Raw genomic sequence first — 18,394 nt, forward strand, 5'->3', positions numbered from 1 at the left:
TGGCTCGAGCCTTATTAATTATACTAAGTGTTAGAAAATGTCTGATAGACCACATCCCCTGCAAGTCTCCCAGAACCTCCCCTAAATTACTATCTCCTGCATTTCTAAGCTATGGCATTGTACTTGGTATAGTATCATAGGCTGAGGCTTTAAGATTATAAAAGCTCGTTGAGAACAGAGACAACATTAATTTATTACCTTTGTAAATATCTCCCAAAGGCCTGAAGCCAAGTCTGGCGCAGCTGCCACCACCCAAAAGGCCAGATGCTAACTCTGAAATCTGCCCTTAATTCTCCTCTCCAACTTCCCCCATCTTATCAACAACCAGTGGTGTCTTTTGTCCCTTGCCCTGGAAAGATTCTTTGTTCTTACACTCTTCTTCATCGTCCAGGGGTGACTACCCATTGTCTGTATTTCAAACTCTCTGCTGATTGAATGAGCATAATTTAGGAATGGAAACCAGAGGCTGCAGACAGGCCAGTACAGAAGCTTCTGAAGTTACATAGTGGGAATCTGCACTGACATGTGGCTACGTTGAATGTTATTAGTGACTTGAATCCTATCAACTGGGTCATCTGGGAGATGAACATTTTCTCTGTGAAACTGTACAAAAGGATTTCTATATGACTTCATTTGGGTGCAAGCCTTCTCTATAGTCTCCTATACCTGGAACTGTTCCCTCCAAATATTCCCAGTTGAACATACCTTGGCCTGATGTGCACACAATCTCTCCTTTAGGCTTGGCTAAGACGGGGGGTTCAGAGGTCTGGTTGACTCAATTTCTCAAGTTGGTAGAGGACTTACAATCTACACTCTTTATTAATAACTAGGGTATGTGCCTTGAAGGGCTGCAGGTGTTAACAAAGAACTTGCCTGGAGCTGTGGTTTTGCTGCTCTAATGGCCCTTCTTAGAGCCGAGGAACATGTAATTATTCATAGGCCCTTCAGTTTGGACTGGTATTATTTATTTATTTATTTTCATCAGTTGCGCACTTTGCAAACTAGAATCGTGGTCTTTTGGGGTTCTCACAAATCCAGAGGACTGGTAGTAATACTGGGGACCGTAGATGAGAACTTTTAAAAAGGGACTTCAACACACCTGGAAAACTCTCTGTGGGAAAGGCCCAGGTGGCTCCAACACATCGTTGGAGACCTTGTGATCCTCTAATCTCCCCAAAGGCTACTGCCACCTATTGTCTTGGTTAACGGAGGTGTGATTACCATGATGTGCTTGCTTTGTGTCATCACTAAATCAATAGGCAGCAATGCCTTGGTCATTGCCCTTTGCAACGACCAGTCCTCATGATTGGTCAGGTCTTATCCTCGGGATTTAGAAGGAAATCAGTGGGAAGGATTAAAGGAGAGTTCTGTATGTTGTTGACCAGGTCATGCTGCCTTCCTGATGTTCTTACTTTCTTCTATCCCTTTCTCTAAATTATGCCCCTTCCATTGTTTCCTAGGAGATCTTACCCATTTAATAGAATGTTCATCCCAGCTGAATCTCTGAGGAAACAGTGAAAACACTTAGGGAGCATTAGGAATCTTTGAGGATTATCAGTTGATGGGTAAGAGTGTTCTTTATCACTTTCCTTTCCCTGAGAACCTAAGTAAGTACGGTGAATTCTGTTAGGACACTCAGTCCTGTCCGACTCTTTTTGACCCCATGGATAGTAGCCTGCCAAGCTTCCCCGTTCATCAGCAACTCATACAGCCTGCTCAAACCCATGCCCATCGAGTCAGTGATTCCATACGAGCATTTCATCTTCTGTCTTCGCTCTCTCCTCCAGCTTTCAATCTTTCTCAGCATCAGGATCTTTTCCAGTGAGTCAGTCCTTCACATCAGGTGGCCAACATATTCAATTTCCAGTTTCAGAATCAGTCCTTCCAATCGATATTCAGGACTGATTTCCCTTAGAATTGACTTCTTTGATATCCTTGCAGTCAAAGGGACTCTCAGGAGTTTTCTCTAACACCACATTTCAATAGCATTGATTCTTTGGAGGTCAAATTTCTTTCTAGTCCAATTCTCACTTCTACTTGACTCTGTATGTAGATTTGACTAGATCGACCTTTGTCTGCTTTATAATATGCTGTCTAGCCTGGTCATAACCTTTCTTCTAAGGAGAAAGTGTATTTTGATTTCCTGACCAGAGTCACCATCTGCAGTGATTTTGGAGCCCCCTCCCCCAATAAAGTTTCTCATTGTTTCCATTCTTTCCCCATCTTTATGACATGAAGTAATGATACCAGATGCCATGATTCTCATTTTGGATGTGGTGTTTTAAGTCATCTTTTTCATTCTCTTTCACTTTCCTCAAGAGACTCTTTAGTTCTTTTGAAGTTCTGCCATGTCAATCGTGTCATCTGCATATCTGAGTTTACTGATATTTCTCCAGAAACCTTGATTGCAAACACTGTTTCATCCAGCGTGGCCTTTTGTATGATTAATTCTACATGTAAATTCAATAAAGAGGGTGACAATATACAGCTTTGACGTGCTCTTTTCCCAACTCGTAACCAGTCTGTTCTTCCATGTCCTGTTCTAACTGTTGCTTCTAGACCTCCATACAGTTTACTCAGGAGGTATATAACATGGTCTAGTAGTGCCATCTTTTGTCGAATTTCCCATTTTGCTATGATCTACCCAATCAAAATCTTTGGCATCGTCAAAGAGGAGTAGGTGCTTTCCTGGTGTTTTCTTGCTTTTTCCATTCCCCAACAGGTGTTTGCAGTTTGATCTCGGGTTCGTCTGTCCTTTTTAAATCCAGGTTGAACATGTGGAAGCTCATGGTTCACATTCTCTTGAAGCCTGGTTGGGGAATTTTGAGCAGTACTTTGCGAGCGTGTGAAATATGTACAACTAAGCCGTAGCATGAACATTCTTTGGATTGCCGTTTTTGCAGTTGGAATGACAACTGACCTTTTCCAGTACTCTGGCCACAATTGAGTCTTCCAAATTTACTAGCATATGGATGGCAGTACATTCCTAGTATTATCTTTTAGAATTTGAAATATCTAAACTGAATTCCATCACTTCCACGAGCTTTGCTTGTAGTTATGCTTCCTAAATCCCACGTGACTTCACATTCCATGATATCTGACTCTAGGTGAGTGATCACAGCATTGTGCTTAACTGGGTCATGAAGAACTTCTGTGTATCATTCATCTGTGTATTCTTGCCACCTCTTCTAAATAGCTTCTGCTTCTGTTACATCTGTACCATTTCTGTCCTTTAATGTGCTCCTCTTTGAATGCAATTTTCACTTGGTATCTCTGATTTATAGGAGGGATCTGAAGTCTTTCCCATTCTCTTTATTTCCTCTATTTATTGGCATTAATAACCGAGGAAAGTTTTATCTCTCTTTGCTATTCTTTGGGACTCAGCATTCAAATGTATACAGTTTTCCTTTTCTTCTTTTCGTTTAGCTTGCCCCCTCTTCTCAGCTCTTTGTAAGGCCACGTCACTTTGCTTTTCGCATTTCTTTTTCATGGGGATGGTCTTGATCACTGCTTCCTGTACAATGCCACAAATCTCCACCCATAGGTCTTCAGGCACTCAATCAGATATAATCCGCGGATTCTGTTTACAACTTCCACTGTATAATCATAAGGGCTTTGATTTTACATGTGTAAAATATATTAATTCCCTGTTTCATGTAGGGAAATATTCACCCAGGCTTTCATCTAAGAAATACAGAGAACTCTTTATGGTATTAGAGAAATACATGAAATATAGCTGTTCAATGTTTGACTGTTTAGCACAGGTCTTAATTTCTGAATCATTGAAAATCCTCTATTTTAAGTTTACAAATCTGGGAAATATTTTCATACGTGAATAATTGAGATTTCATATGAGAACCTTTCTCCCCAGATTTTCAAATATGAAATATACAGAATTCCAAATCTCCTATCAGAAGACCTTCATTCAAAATTTCTTGATGGAAATACAGACAATTTCATAGCTCAAGCATGAAAATCTGTGGACAAATTCTATATGTCTAGTAGGAAAATTAGTGCAAGTTTTTCACATATTAAATAGACAGTATTCAGTATTTCATGAAGGAAAGACAACACAAAGATTTTCAAATGAGAAATATGAAAATAATCTCATAATTCATGTTAGAAAACCTGTGACCATGCTTTGATATGTGGAATGGACATTTTCATATCTCCTTGAAAAGAATCTGCATCCAGATTTTCATAGCTCTAACGTGAAAAATTCCAGATTTTATGCAGAAAATTCTGCGTCCATACTTTCATGTGTGATGTATAGAGAATTCCATGATTCAAATTGGAAAAACTGTCCCCAGATTTGTATATGTGAATAATAGAGAATTCTGTATTTCACCTACTGAAACCTGCATCTAGATTTTCATATGTGAAACTTAGAATTTCACCTTTTATGTAGGACTATCTCGTTTCAGATGTCTATGCTTGAAACAAAATACCTTCATCAAGAGGCTCCTTGGTTCCTATTGTTCTTCTGTCATTTGTGTGTTGTCACTGGGATAACTAAGGTTATTCGTATCTCCCACATAAATTTTGTTTCCAGCTTGAGCTTCATCTAGGATTTTATTTTTTATGATGTTATCAGAAACAGAAGTTAAATAAGTAGGCTAACAATCCATAGCTTTGACATAGTCCTTTCCCGATTTTGAGCCAGTTTATTGTCTCCTGTCCAGTTCTAACTGTTGCACCTTTACTAGCACGCACATTTCCCAGGAGACAGGTTAGAAGTTCTGGTATTCTTATCGCTAGGAATTTTCCACAATTATTTTCCCTTTGTTTTAGTTTGAGTGTGATTCACAGTGTCCTAGTTATGAACAGAGACAATTAAGCAGATATAAATGATTGTATGGTATCCCCTTTCTTTTTCTATGATCCAAACATCAATTAATGTGTACCTCTTATGATTAAATCACTAACTACACATTTTGTTTCGTTTGTTTTGTATTTTAATTTTATATTTTGATCATTGTTGCTATTGTGGTTTTCTCTCTTTTGCAAGTATTAAAGTAGGAACTGGTAATTTCTTGTGTTTGCATTCTTATTTTACAAGATTTAAGTTATGGTCATGGCAGTCTCTGACCTTTGACACCCACTGAATGGAGTTAAGCTTTGAGATCCAAAATTAGACATCTGTGCTGTGGGAAAATGTCAGAAATGTTAAAAAAAAAAAAAAGCTAGATATATTCAAGTGCTGACTTTTTGAGCTCAATTATGCTATTATATTTTAAGTGGAAAGTTCTGAATTTCTTCATGCTGATGAAAATTCTTCATTAAGAGAAATTTCTAAGGGGGAAAGAAAAGCAGTAACAACAATGAAATGCACTTGATTGCATTTGGAAGTCAAAGTAGTACCAGTTATGTGTGTATGCATGCAAACTCCCACCAAACAGAGTAATTCACGTTAACTAATGTTTCATGTTTTGCTTTCAAGGATAAAAAAAAAAAAAATAGAGCTTGCCAGGAAAAACAGAAGTTCGAAGAAGATAAAAATTTAGGTGGACGTGAAATGCAACTCTCTCAAAGAATGCATCACAAATACTACTTCTACACTGACAACAGTTCTCCCAGTGCATCCAATAAATACTAGCAGGAGACCCGGGTCACCAGAGTGTCCCTTGTGGGTTTCAGACATACCGGGGTGGAAAAGAAATAAGATGGAAGAAGGAAGGTAAGAGGAAGCAAGACAAAACCTGTGCCTTGGGGTGGGAGATGGAGAAGCAGGGAAGAGATTTCCGGAACGAGGCAAGACGCTTCACTAAAGTGTACATTACTTGGGCTGAAAGGAAGCAAGGAGGAACAGCTAATGAAATATAAATTGTATAGAGCAAGAGTCACACAGACAATGTGTGTCATGGCCCTATAGGCCCAAACTACAATGCAGCTCAACCAGTGTGCATGGGGTCTGGCAGCTGGAACACTGGATTTAGAGAGCCATCCTGGGAGAGGACTGCTGTTGACTATGTGGAGATGGCCTAATGGAGCAGGTACGAGTAGATATGTAGCAGGGAATGCATTTTGAGTATTCCCAAACTGCCAAAGAGGCAGGACCTTACTGCTGATCACACTCCGGAGGTAGAGACACTTTTGTAGCCCCTCCTCTTCCTACCCGTTAACACCGACTGCAAGGCAATAGAGAAAGACCAGCCAGAAGTATCACTCATTCCAAATCTTTTATGCCCATGGCTGCTGACTCCTATTCATAATTGGCACCACCAGGGTTCCAGCATTCCAAACAGCTGTACCACTCCTGTGCTCACCAAGGCAGACCCCAGTGCTCCACAAGTGTCTCGGGGAAGACTTCTTTGGTGACCATAGGTGAAGGAAAGATGAAAATTACATCTGAGACCCAGGGACAGAGACATTAAGGAAGAGGACTGAAAATCTTCCAACCGGTTGAGCATGCCACAGATTAAATACACACTATTAATCATATAGACCCTGTATCTACAGAATAGATCAAAAGATGATAAGAGCTCAAGCAAAAGAAAATGACCAGGCTCAGGCAGCTGTAAGAACGCACAGGAATTATAGCAGTTTTAAGTATGAGCAGTCCTTGGAGAGATCCAGAGTCCAGTTTCCTCCATCGTTGGACAGCTTCCTAAAGAGGTATAGTTGTCCTCTGACTCATCTTGGGGACTAGGACACTGACAGATGAGACACTAGGAAATATGCATTATTCTTTTGATGCATTGCATTGTTGAGTTATTGGTGCACTATTTTGCCCAGTTGTAGCCTTCTTTGTTATTACACATTGCTTTGGCCTTTTAAGATTATTTCAACCATATTTTTTATTTCTTGTATAGCTGTTTCAACTTTTACTTTGGCTACCTACTTTCTATGCCTTTAGTTGCTGTTGCATCTCTTCCTTTTTAAAAGGTATGCATTTCTACATTAATTGTGATTTTCTGTTATTCTGTGGGGGCTTTATCTGATCTTGTCAGATTTGCTTTCTTTATTCTTCAGTTGACATTCTGCTCTGGTGTTGTTTTTTTGGCTTGAGATTTTTTCGATTGGTTCCCTTTATGAATCTGTTGTTTTTTCTGTTGTGTTTATTGCTTGTGCTCCTTTTATTTATTTTTTTCTTTTTGCCATTTACCTGTGTTACTTTTTAAAATCTCCTCAATCTCTTCCTATGATATAGTGTTTCTCTGAGCATAAGATGGGTCTGATCTTCTCAGGTGTCATCATGGAAAACAGGATCATGGTATACCAGGGAATTCCTGTCTACAGTGAATATTAACTGGTGACAGTCTCCATGAAGGCCTCTTTCTTGATCTAAGATGCACTCCAACCAACGACCTGTGCAACCCAGGGCTGATGCTTCACACCACACAACAAGTAAGACAGAAATACAAACCAAATCATTAGCAGATACACTGGCTAATGTCAGACTAATCCCATCAGTACAGTTCCGTTCAGTCGCTCAGTCGTGTCCGACTCTCCGCGACCCCGTGAATCACAGCACGCCAGGCCTCCCTGTCCATCACCAACTCCCGGAGTTCACTCAAACTCATGTCCACAGAGTCGGTGATGCCATCCAGCCATCTCATTCTCTGTCGTCCCCTTCTCCTCCCGCCCCCAACCTTTCCCAGCATCAGAGTCTTTTCCAGTGTGTCAACTCGTCGCATGAGGTGGCCAAAGTATTGGAGTTTCAGCTTTAGCATCAGTCCTTCCAATGAACACTAATCCCATAGACACCTGCAAATGACATGAACAGACATGGTCACACCATTAGTGAAAGAAATCTCAGTTGCAGACTCAAGAACATAGTTTCCAGTCTCTCCCACTGCAAAGTCCAAAATAGGCACTCAACCAACTTTATCAACTTGGAGTGAAGACGAGGAGCAATAACTATAACCCAGCAGTCTGAGAAGAAATGACCATTAACACAGAAAGTAGGGAAATATGAAGACAGATAAATATGTTTTGGGCAAAGGAATGTGGTAAAAATTCAAAACACAATGAAAGAAAAAATGGGCAGGCTCCCTACAAAATACTTGGAAGTAACGATAGTAAAGGTGAGAAAAGCATTCCTGAGATAGAATGGAGAAAAGATGAGAAACATTTTTGAAGGGCCTAGAAAAACGAATAAGTAACAAAAAATAATTAACAACGGACATTAATAAAAATGGACATTGGTCTCCTATAGGCTAATACACACTGTTGTACTGTTGAAGTCAACACAACTTTAGGAAGTAATTATCCTCCAATTAAAAAAGTGAAATTTAAAAAGAAACACAACCGTTCAATGGCAAGAGACCTGACAAAGTTAAATGATACATATCGGACATTTCAACCAAACAGAGAAAAATATGCATTTTTCTAAAGTGAAAATGAAATATCTCCAGGATATATCACAAACTGACTCTCAAATCAAGCCTCAGTAATTTGAAGGTAATGGTAATTGTATCATTTTTTTTTAAACCCACAATGCTATGTTTTACATACCAGATATGGGGACAGAGACTGTAAAAATCACGAATCCATGTAACAAATACACCTCTACATGGTGAAGAGATCACTGATGAAATCAGAGAGAAAATTTAAAAAAAAATTTAGAAGAAAATAATATTAAAAGCATGATTATCTAACAGTTGTGGAGCATGCTTAAGCAGTAAGAGAGTGAAGTTGATAAATACTACACATCTCAAGTAATTAACATAATATTAAATCTAAAGCATTTAGAGAAAGAAGAAAAAGCAGACAAAATTTCCCAAAGTGAATACAAGGGACAAAAATGATAAAAAAAATCAGAGCAGAAATTAAAGAAAATACATGATGAAAAAAAAAAAAGTAGCCAAAATCAATATCTTTAAAAGGGGTCTCTTGGAGAGGATAGAAAAAATAGATAAATCATGGTCCAGACTTATCAAGAAAAAAAGAGACAAACACTTAAATCAATCAAATTTGACATGACAAAGGATGATATTATAACGGATACCACAGAAATAACAAAGAATCGTAAGAGACTACAGCAAACACCTGTAAGTCAATAAAATTCAGGGTCTTGAATCCATGGATAAATGCTCAGAAATTCAACGAAGAAGAAACAGAGAATATTAACCAAACAATGGTAAGCACTAATATTGAAACTGTGATAAAAATTTTCCAATTGATAAAATTAAGGCAGATGGCTTCACATGGAAATTTTACAAACCAGTCAGAAAACTGCCAACACATGGACTTCTGAAACACTTCTAAAATTCTAGAATGGAAGAAATCCCCACAAACTCTCCTACAAGGTCACCATCACTCCAATGCCAACACCAACATAACAGAGAAAAGGAAAGTTAGACCTATATCACATAGATGAACAGAGGCAAATATCCTTAGCAAAATACAAGCAAAAAAATCCACCAATACCTTAAAAAGACTGAACAGAATTACTAAGTGAGGGTATATGACAGATACAGAAACATCTTCAGAAGCTTCATATCAATGGGTCAGTTCAGTTCACTTCAGTCTCTCAGTCATATCCGACTCGTTGCGACGCTATGAATGAGAGCCCACTAGTCTACCCTGTTCATCACAATGCTCGGAGTTCAACCAATTCATGTCCATGGAGTTGATGATGCCATCCAGCCATCTCATTCTCTGTCTCCCCTTATCCCCTGGACCCCAATCCCTCACAGTATCAGGGTATTTTTCTAAGAGTCAACTCTTCCCAGCAGGTGGCCAAAGTATTGGAGTTTCAGCTTCAGCAACAGTCCTTCCAATGAACATCCAGTACTGATCTTTAGAATGGACTGGATGGATCTCCTTGCACACCAAGGGACTCTCAGGAGGTGTCTCCAACAACACAGTTCAAAATCATCAATTCTCCGGCGATCAGTTTTCTTCACATTCCAACTCTCACATCCATACTTGACCACGGGAAAAAGCATAGCCTTGACTAGACGGACCTTGGCTGGCAAAGTAATGTCTCTGCTTTTTAATATGATATCTACGTTGGTTAAAATTTTCCTTCCAAGAAGTAAGCGTCTTTTAATTTCATGACTGCAATCACAATCTTCAGTGATTATGGAGCCCCAAAAAATAAAGCCTGACACAGTTTCCACTATTTCCCCATCTATTTCCCACGGAGTGATGGGACCAGATACTGTGATATTTTCTTTCTGAATGTTGAGCTTTAAGCCAACATTTTCATTCTCCTCTTTCACTTGCATCAAGAGGCTTTTTAGTTCTTCTTCACATTCTGCCATAAGGGTGCTGTCATCTGCATATCTGAGATTATTGATATTTCTCCTGGCAATCTTGATTCCAGCTTGTGCTTCTTACAGCCCGGCATTTCTCATACGTGTTCATCATATAAGTTAAATAAGCAGGGTGACAATATACAGCCTTGACATACTCCTTTTCTTATTTGGAACCAGTCTATTCTTCCATGTCCAGTTCTGACTGTTTCTTCTTGACTTGCATATAGATTTTTCAAGAGACAGGTCTGGTATTCCAATTTCTTTCAGAATGTTCCACAGTATATTGTGATCCACACAGTCAAAGGCTTTGGCATAGTCAATAAATCAGAAACAGATATTTTTCTGGAACTCCCTTGCTCCTTTGATGATCCAGCTGATGTTGGAAATTTGATCTCTGGTTCCTCTGCCTTTTTATAAGCAGCTTGCGCATCTGGAAGTTCACAGTTTACATTTTGCTGAAGCCTGGCTTGGAGAATTTTGAGGATTACTTTACTAGCGTGAGAGTTTCGTACAATTGTGAGATTGTTTGAGCATTCTTTGGCATTGCCTTTCTTTGGGATTGGGATGAAAACTGACTTTTTCCAGTCCTGTGGCCACTGTTGAGTTTTCCAAGTTTCCTGGTATATGGAGTGCAGCACTTTCAAAACATCAAATTGCATTATTTGCAATAGCTTAACTGGAATTCATCACCTCAGCTAGCTTTGTTCAGAGTGATCCTTTCTAAGACCCACTTTACTTCACATTCCAGGATGTCTGGCTCTAGGTGAGTGATCACACCATCGTAATTATCGGGGTCATAAAGACTTTTTTCGTACAGTTTTCTGTATTCTTGCCACCTCTTAATAATATCTTCTGCTTCTGTTAGGACCATACAATTTCTGTCCATTATTGACCCCATCTTTGCATGAAATCTTCCCATGGGTTATCTAATTTGCTTGAAAAGATTTCTAGTCTTTCCCATTCTATTGCTTTCCTCTCTTTCTTTACATTGGTCGCTGAGGAAGGCTTTCTTATCTCTCCTTGCTATTGTCTGGAACTGTGTATTCAGATGCTTTTATCTTTCATTTTCTGTTTTGCTTTTTGCTTCTCTTCTTTTCACAGCTATTTGTAAGGCTTCATCAGACAACCATTTTGCTTTCTTTGCATTTCTTTTCCATGGGGATAGTTCATACGACATTCTATCAGATCTAGTCCCTTAAATCTATTTCTCAATTCCACTGTATAAACATAACGGAGGTGATTTAGGTCATACCTGAATGGCCGAGAGGTTTTCCCTACTTTCTTCAATTTAAGTCTGAATTTGTCAATAAGTATTTCAAGATCTGAGCCACAGTCAGCTCCTGGTCTTGTTTATGCTGACTGTATAGACCTTCTCCATCATTGGCTGCAAAGAATATAATCAATCTGATTTAAGTGCTGACTGGTGATGTCCATGTGTAGAGTCTTCTCTTGTGATGTTGGAAGAAGCTGTTTGCCTGTTTGTTATGACCAATGCATTCTCTTGGCCAAACTCTATTGGCCATTGCCCTGTTTCATTCTTTATTCCAAGGCCAAATATATCTGTTACTCCAAATGTATCTTGACTTCCTACTTTTGCATTACAATCCCCTATTGAAGGATTGAAACCATATGATCACCTCAATAGATGCTGAAAAATCTTTCATATATTCCAACAATCATTTGTGATAGAAACTCTCCAACAATTGAACATAGTAAAAACTACCGCAAATAACAAAACCACACAAATCAAAACTACAACGATATATCACCTTGCACCATTCCAAATGGCCACCATTAAAAAAAAAAAAATCTGTAACAGCCCTGCTAGTCCAGGGGCCAAGACACCATGATCCCAATGCAGAGGTCCCAGGTTTGATCATTGGTCCTGGAATTAGACTCCACATGCAGCGATTGAAATTTGTTGCAACGAAATAAAGAAGTAAATATATACGTGTATATATATATTTATATGATTGTATACGAATATATGAAGGAGAAGGTGTGGAGAAAGGAGAAACCCCCTGCCTATAACCCAATAATCACACTGTTTTCCATACACTAAAAGGAAACCTTAAACAAAAAAATACATGTGTATGCCAGTAACCATTGTAAAACTATTTAGAGTAGCCAATAAAGGGAAGCAACCTCAGTGTCCATCAAATGAAGAATGGATAAAAAAGCTATAGTCCATATATAGGATGGAAAATTACTCACCCATAAAAAGGGAGAAAGTTGGATTATTTGCAGGGTTGCAGATGAATCTAGAGCCTATTACACAGTGAAGGAATTAAAAAACAGAAAGACCAATATTGCATATTAATACATATATAAGTGGAATTTAGAAAACAGGTACTGAAGAACCCATTTGAAGGGTAGGAAGAGATGCAGTCCTAGAAAACAGACTTGTGGACACAGTGTGGGAAGGAGAGAATGGAATGCATTGACAAATTGCACAGACATATGTAAAATATCAAGTACGTAGTAGATAACTAGTGCTATGGAGAGTTCTAGTGGAGTGGGTTGTGGGGTAGGAGAGGAGGTAAAAGAGGGAGATGGGAGGACCGCTCAAAAGGGAGGCTCAGCTATATTTACTAATAACTGATGTATTTCACTGGGCCGCAGAAATTTACACAACATTGTAAGTTAATTATGCTCCAAATTTTAATCAGTTTGTTTCAATTGAAGAAAGAAAATCAGTCCTTGACCAACTTGTGAAAGTGACAAATAAAGTATCCAGGGCATGTCAAGTAAAATATGTACCCAAGACTGCTTTAGTATATATAGACTTAGCAAAAACAAACAAACAAACTTAAAATGCAGAACTAAGTTAACCAAGGTCTGTCTAGTCAAGCTATGATTTTTCCCGTGGTCATGTATGGATGTGAAAGTTGGACTGTGAAGAAGGCTGATTGCCGAAGAATCGATGCTTTTGAACTGTGGTCTTGGAGAAGACTCTTGAGAGTCCCTTATACTGCAAGTAGATCCAACCAGTCCATTCTAAAGGAGATCAATCCTGGATGTTCATTGGAGGGACTGATGCTAAAGCTGAAACTGCAATATTTGGCCACCTCATGGGACGAGTTGACTCACTGGAAAAGACTCTGATGCTAGGAAAGGTTGGGGGCGGGAGGAGAAGGGGACGACAGAGAATGAGATGGCTGGATGGCATCACCAATTCTGTGGACATGAGTTTGAGTGTACTCCGGGAGTTGGTGATGGACAGGGAGGCCTGGCGTGCTGTGATTCATGGGGTCGCGGAGAGTCGGACACAACTGAGCGACTGAACTGAACTGAACTGAACTGAACTGAAGTTAGCCAGACAAAGTTCAGACTCTACACTTAAGTGTCCCTTCACTTCACTAATTTGTCATAAACGTAAAGAAGGGGTTCCTAAAATAAAGCAAACAAATGTGATATGTTTTCATAATATGATGTCACCATTTTATGAATCCATGAATCCCCTTAAGTTTTAATAAGTAATAGCAGACCTTTGACTTTCAGAACTATGGTAAGTAGGAATTAGTAAGCATAGGTTAAAACTGAGGTGCTGCACAAGAATCCCTTATATCGCAATACTAGAATGTGTGCTTCTGCTGCTGCTAAGTCACTTCAGTCGTGTCCGACTCTGTGTGACCCCATAGACAGAAGCCGACCAGGCTCCCCTGTCCCTGGGATTCTCCAGGCAAGAACACTGGAGTGGGTTGTCATTTCCTTCTCCAATGTGTGAAAGTGAAAAGTGAAAGGGAAGTTGTTCAGTTGTATCTGACCCTTAGCGACCCCATGGGCTGCGGCCTACCAGGATTCTCCATCCATGGGATCTTCTAGGCAAGAATGCTGGAGTGGCTTGTGTGTGCTCCGAGATTGTGTGCTACTGACTGGGAAAAATGCATAGCCTAAAAGTGGAGAATTATGTTTTCTTCAGCAGGACTTTCATCCTAAGAAGGATTTCATCATGAGGAGTAACTTCTCAAGTATTGCAAAAAGACTGCTATGAACAAGGATAGATGGAGCCAGGTTTTACAAAAGTTTTGGTACAATGATCAGGTATGGAGAATGTCCAAATATTATGGTTAATGAAGAAACACTGGACACCACAAGTGAATGGATTGAGATATTTTTTACTTATGCAAATATGCAAAAATCTGGGCTCCTTGAAATAATTCCTTTGATAAACACCTTAACTAGGGCTAGTATCTATTCTTTCAGTCTGGAATCAGTCCTTCAGGCAACACTGGTGGCAGCTGCAGTAACTAAGGACTTGATCATTTCAGTTCAGTTCAGTTCAATTCAGTCGCTCACTCGTGTCCAACTCTTTGTGACAACATGAATCACAGCATGCCAGGCCTCCGTGTTCATCACCAACTCCCGGAGTTCACTCAAACTCATGTCCATCGAGTTGGTGAGGCCATCCAGCCATCTCATTCTCTGTCGCCCTCGTTTCCTCCTGCCCCCAATCTCTCCCAGCATCAGAGTCTTTTCCAGTGAGTCAACTCGTTGCATGAGGTGACCAAAATATTAGAGTTCCAGCTTTAGCATCAGTACTTCCTATGAATACCCAGGATTGATCTCCTTTAGAATGGACTGGTTGGATCTCCTAGCAGTCCAAGGGGCTCTCAAGTGTCTTCTCCAACACCACAGTTCAAAAGCATCAATTCTTCGGCGATCAGCATTCTTCACAATCCAACTCTCTTGATGCAAGTCCTCAATTGCAAGGACATTGTATACCTCCTGCAAAACCCATCAGTTTAGTTCTGTTCATTCGCTCAGTTGTGTCTGACTCTTTTCGATCCCATGAATCACAGCATGCCAGGTCTCTTTGTCCATCACCAACTGCCGGAGTTCCCTCAAACTCATGTCCATCGAGTCAGTGATGCCATCCTGCCATCTCATTCTCTGTCGTCCCCGTCTCCTCCCACCCCCAATCCCTCCTAACATCAGACTCTTTTTCAGTGAGTCAGCTCATCGCATGAGGTGGCCAAAGTATTGGAGTTTCAGTTTTAGCATCAGTCCTTCCAAAGAACACCCAGGATTGATCTCCTTTAGAATATATACTGCTACCTATATACAGCAAGATCATATACGTAAACTTTCCACATATACATATGCATGTATATGTTTAGCTATATATATATATGGCTGTCTAGGTTGCACTAGTAGTAAGTATCCTGCCTTCTAACGCAGAAGTCATAAGAGATGCAGGTTCGATCAAAGTGTTGGGAAGATCTCCTGGAACTAAGCGTGAAAACCATGTCCTATTTCCTCACCTTGAGAATTCAGTGGATTGAGAATACATGATGGGAAACAGTCTGTGTGATGCAGAGTGTCAGACAGGAGTGTAGTGACTTAACACTTGAAATATCACTAAATAAGTGTTGCTTAAATATATATATATATATGTACACACATTACAATACAATATGCACTATAATATATGTAAACAATTATGCTAATAATGTATAATAGTACATATTATATATCATTAATATATATTATATATGATATAATAGTATAATATAATATATATGTGTGTGTGTACATGTATTGTACACCTGCTTCTTTCATTTACAACGAATGATATGCTCAGCAAAAAATCAGTATCAGTTCAGTTAAGTTCAGTCACTCAGTCGTGTCCTACTCTCCGCGACCCTATGAATCACAGCACACCAGACCTCCCTGTCCATCACCAACTCCCGGAGTACACTCAAACTCATGTCCACAGATTCGGTGATGTATCCAGCAATCTCATTCTCCGTCGTCCCCTTCTCCTCCCGCCCCCAAACTTGCCCAGCATCAGAGTCTTTTGCAGTGAGTCAACTCGTCGCATGAGGTGGCCAAAGTATTGCAGTTTCAGCTTTAGTATCAGTCCCTCAAATGAACATCCAGGATTGATCTCCTTCAGAATGGACTGGTTGGATCTCCTTGCAGTATAAGGGACTCTCAAGAGTCTTCTCCAACACCACAGTTCAAAGGCATCGATTCTTCGGCGATCAGCTTTCTACACAGTCCAACTCTCACATCCATACATGACCACGGGAAAAACCATTGCCTTGACTAGACGGACCTCGGTTGGCAAAGTAATGTCTCTGCTTTTTAAGATACTATCAAGGTTGGTCATAACTTCCTTCCAAGGAGCAAGCATCTTTTAATTTAATGGCTACAATCAGCATCTGCAGTGATTTTGGAGCCCCAAAAAATAAGGTCTGACAGTGTTTCCACTGTTTTTCCATCTATTTCCCATGAAATGTTAGGACCGGTTGCCATGATCTTTGTTTTCTGAATGTAGAGCTTCAAGCCAACTTTTTCACTCTCCCCTTTCACTTTCATCAAGAGGCTTTTGAGTTCCTCTTCACTTTCTGCCATAAGGGTAGTGTCATCTGCATATCTGAGGTTATCGATATTTCTCCCAGATATCTTGATTCCAGCTTGTGCTTCTTCCAGCCCAGCGTTCCTCATGATGTACTCTGCATATAAGTTAAATAAGCAAGGTGACAATATACAACCTTGACGTACACCTTTTCCTATTTGGAACCAGTCTTTTGTTCCATGTCCATTTCTAACTGTTGCTTCCTGACCTGCATACAGGTTTCTCAAGAGGCAGGTCAGGTGGTCTGGGATTCCCATCTCTTTCAGAATGTTCCACAGTTTATTGTGATCCACACAGTCAAAGGCTTTGGCATAGTCAATGAAGCAGAAATAGATGTTTTTCTGGAACTCTCTTGCTTTCTCCATGATCCAGCGGATGTTGGCAATCTGATCTCTGGTGCCTCTGCCATTTCTAAAACCTATTTGAACATCTGGGAGTTCACGGTTCACATATTGCTGAAGCCTGGCTTGGAGAATTTTGAGCATGACTTTACTAGCGTGTGAGATGAGTGCAATTGTGTGGTAGTTTGACCATTCTATGGCATTCTCTTTCTTGGGGATTGGAATGAGGACTGACATCTTCCAGTCCTGTGGCCACTGCTGAGTTTTCCATATCTGCTGGAATATTGAGTGTAGCACTTTAACAGCATCATCTTTCAAGGCTTAAAATAGCTCAACTAGAATTCCATCACCTCCACTAGCTTTGTTAGTAGTGATGCTTTCTAAGGCCCACTTGACTTCACATTCCAAGATGTCTGGCTCTAGGTCAGTGATCACATTATCGTGACTATCTTGGTCATGAAGATCTTTTTTGTACAGTTCTTCTGTGTATTCTTGCCACCTCTTCTTAATAACTTCTGCTTCCGTTAGGTCCATACCATTTCTGTCCTTTATCGAGCCCATCTTTGCATGAAATGTTCCCTTGGAATCTCTAATTTTCTTGAAGAGGTCTCTTCTTTTTCCTATTCTGTTGTTTTTCTCTATTTCTTTGCATTGATCACTGAGGAAGTCTTTCTTATCTCTCCTTGCTATTCTTTGGAACTCTGCATTCAGATGCTTATATCCTTCCCTTTCTCCTTTGCTTTTCGCCTCTCTTCTTTTCACAGCTATTTGTAAGACCTCCTCAGACAGCCAATTCGCTCCTTTGCATTTCTTTTCCATGGGGATGGTCTTGGTCCCTGTCTCCTGTACAATGTCACGAACCTCCGTCCAGAGTTCATCAGGCAGTCTATCAATCAGATCTAGTCCCTTAAATCTATTTCTCACTTCCACTGTATAATCATAAGGGATTTGATTGAGGTCATATCTGAATGGTCTAGTGGTTTTCCCTACTTTCTTCATTTTAAGTCTGAATTTGGCAATACGGAGTTCATGATCTGAGCCACAGTCAGCTCCTGGTCTTGTTTTCACTAACTGTATACAGCTTCTCCATCTTTGATTGCAAAGAATATAATCAATCTGATTTCGGTGTTGACCATCTGGTGATGTCCATGTGTAGAGTCTTGTGCTGTGTTGTTGGAAGAGGGTGCTTGCTGTGACCAGTGCACTCTCTTGACAAAACTTTATTAGCCTTTGCCCTGCTTCATTCCGTGCTCCAAGGCCAAATTTGCCTGTTATTCCAGGTGTTTCTTGACTTCCTACTTTTGCATTCCAATCCACTATAATGAAAAGGACATCCTTTTTTGGGTGTTAGTTCTAAAAGGTGTTGTAGGTCTTCATAAAACCAATTAACTTCGGCTTCTTCAGCATTACTGGTTGGGGCATAGGCCTGGATTACTGTAATACTGAATGGTTTGCCTTGGAAACATACAGAAATCATTCTGTCG

Source organism: Moschus berezovskii, chromosome Y, assembly GCF_049115385.1.
Source record: "Moschus berezovskii isolate FMDL1 chromosome Y, NW_MosBer_1.0, whole genome shotgun sequence".
In the NCBI taxonomy this organism is placed as follows: domain Eukaryota; kingdom Metazoa; phylum Chordata; class Mammalia; order Artiodactyla; family Moschidae; genus Moschus; species Moschus berezovskii.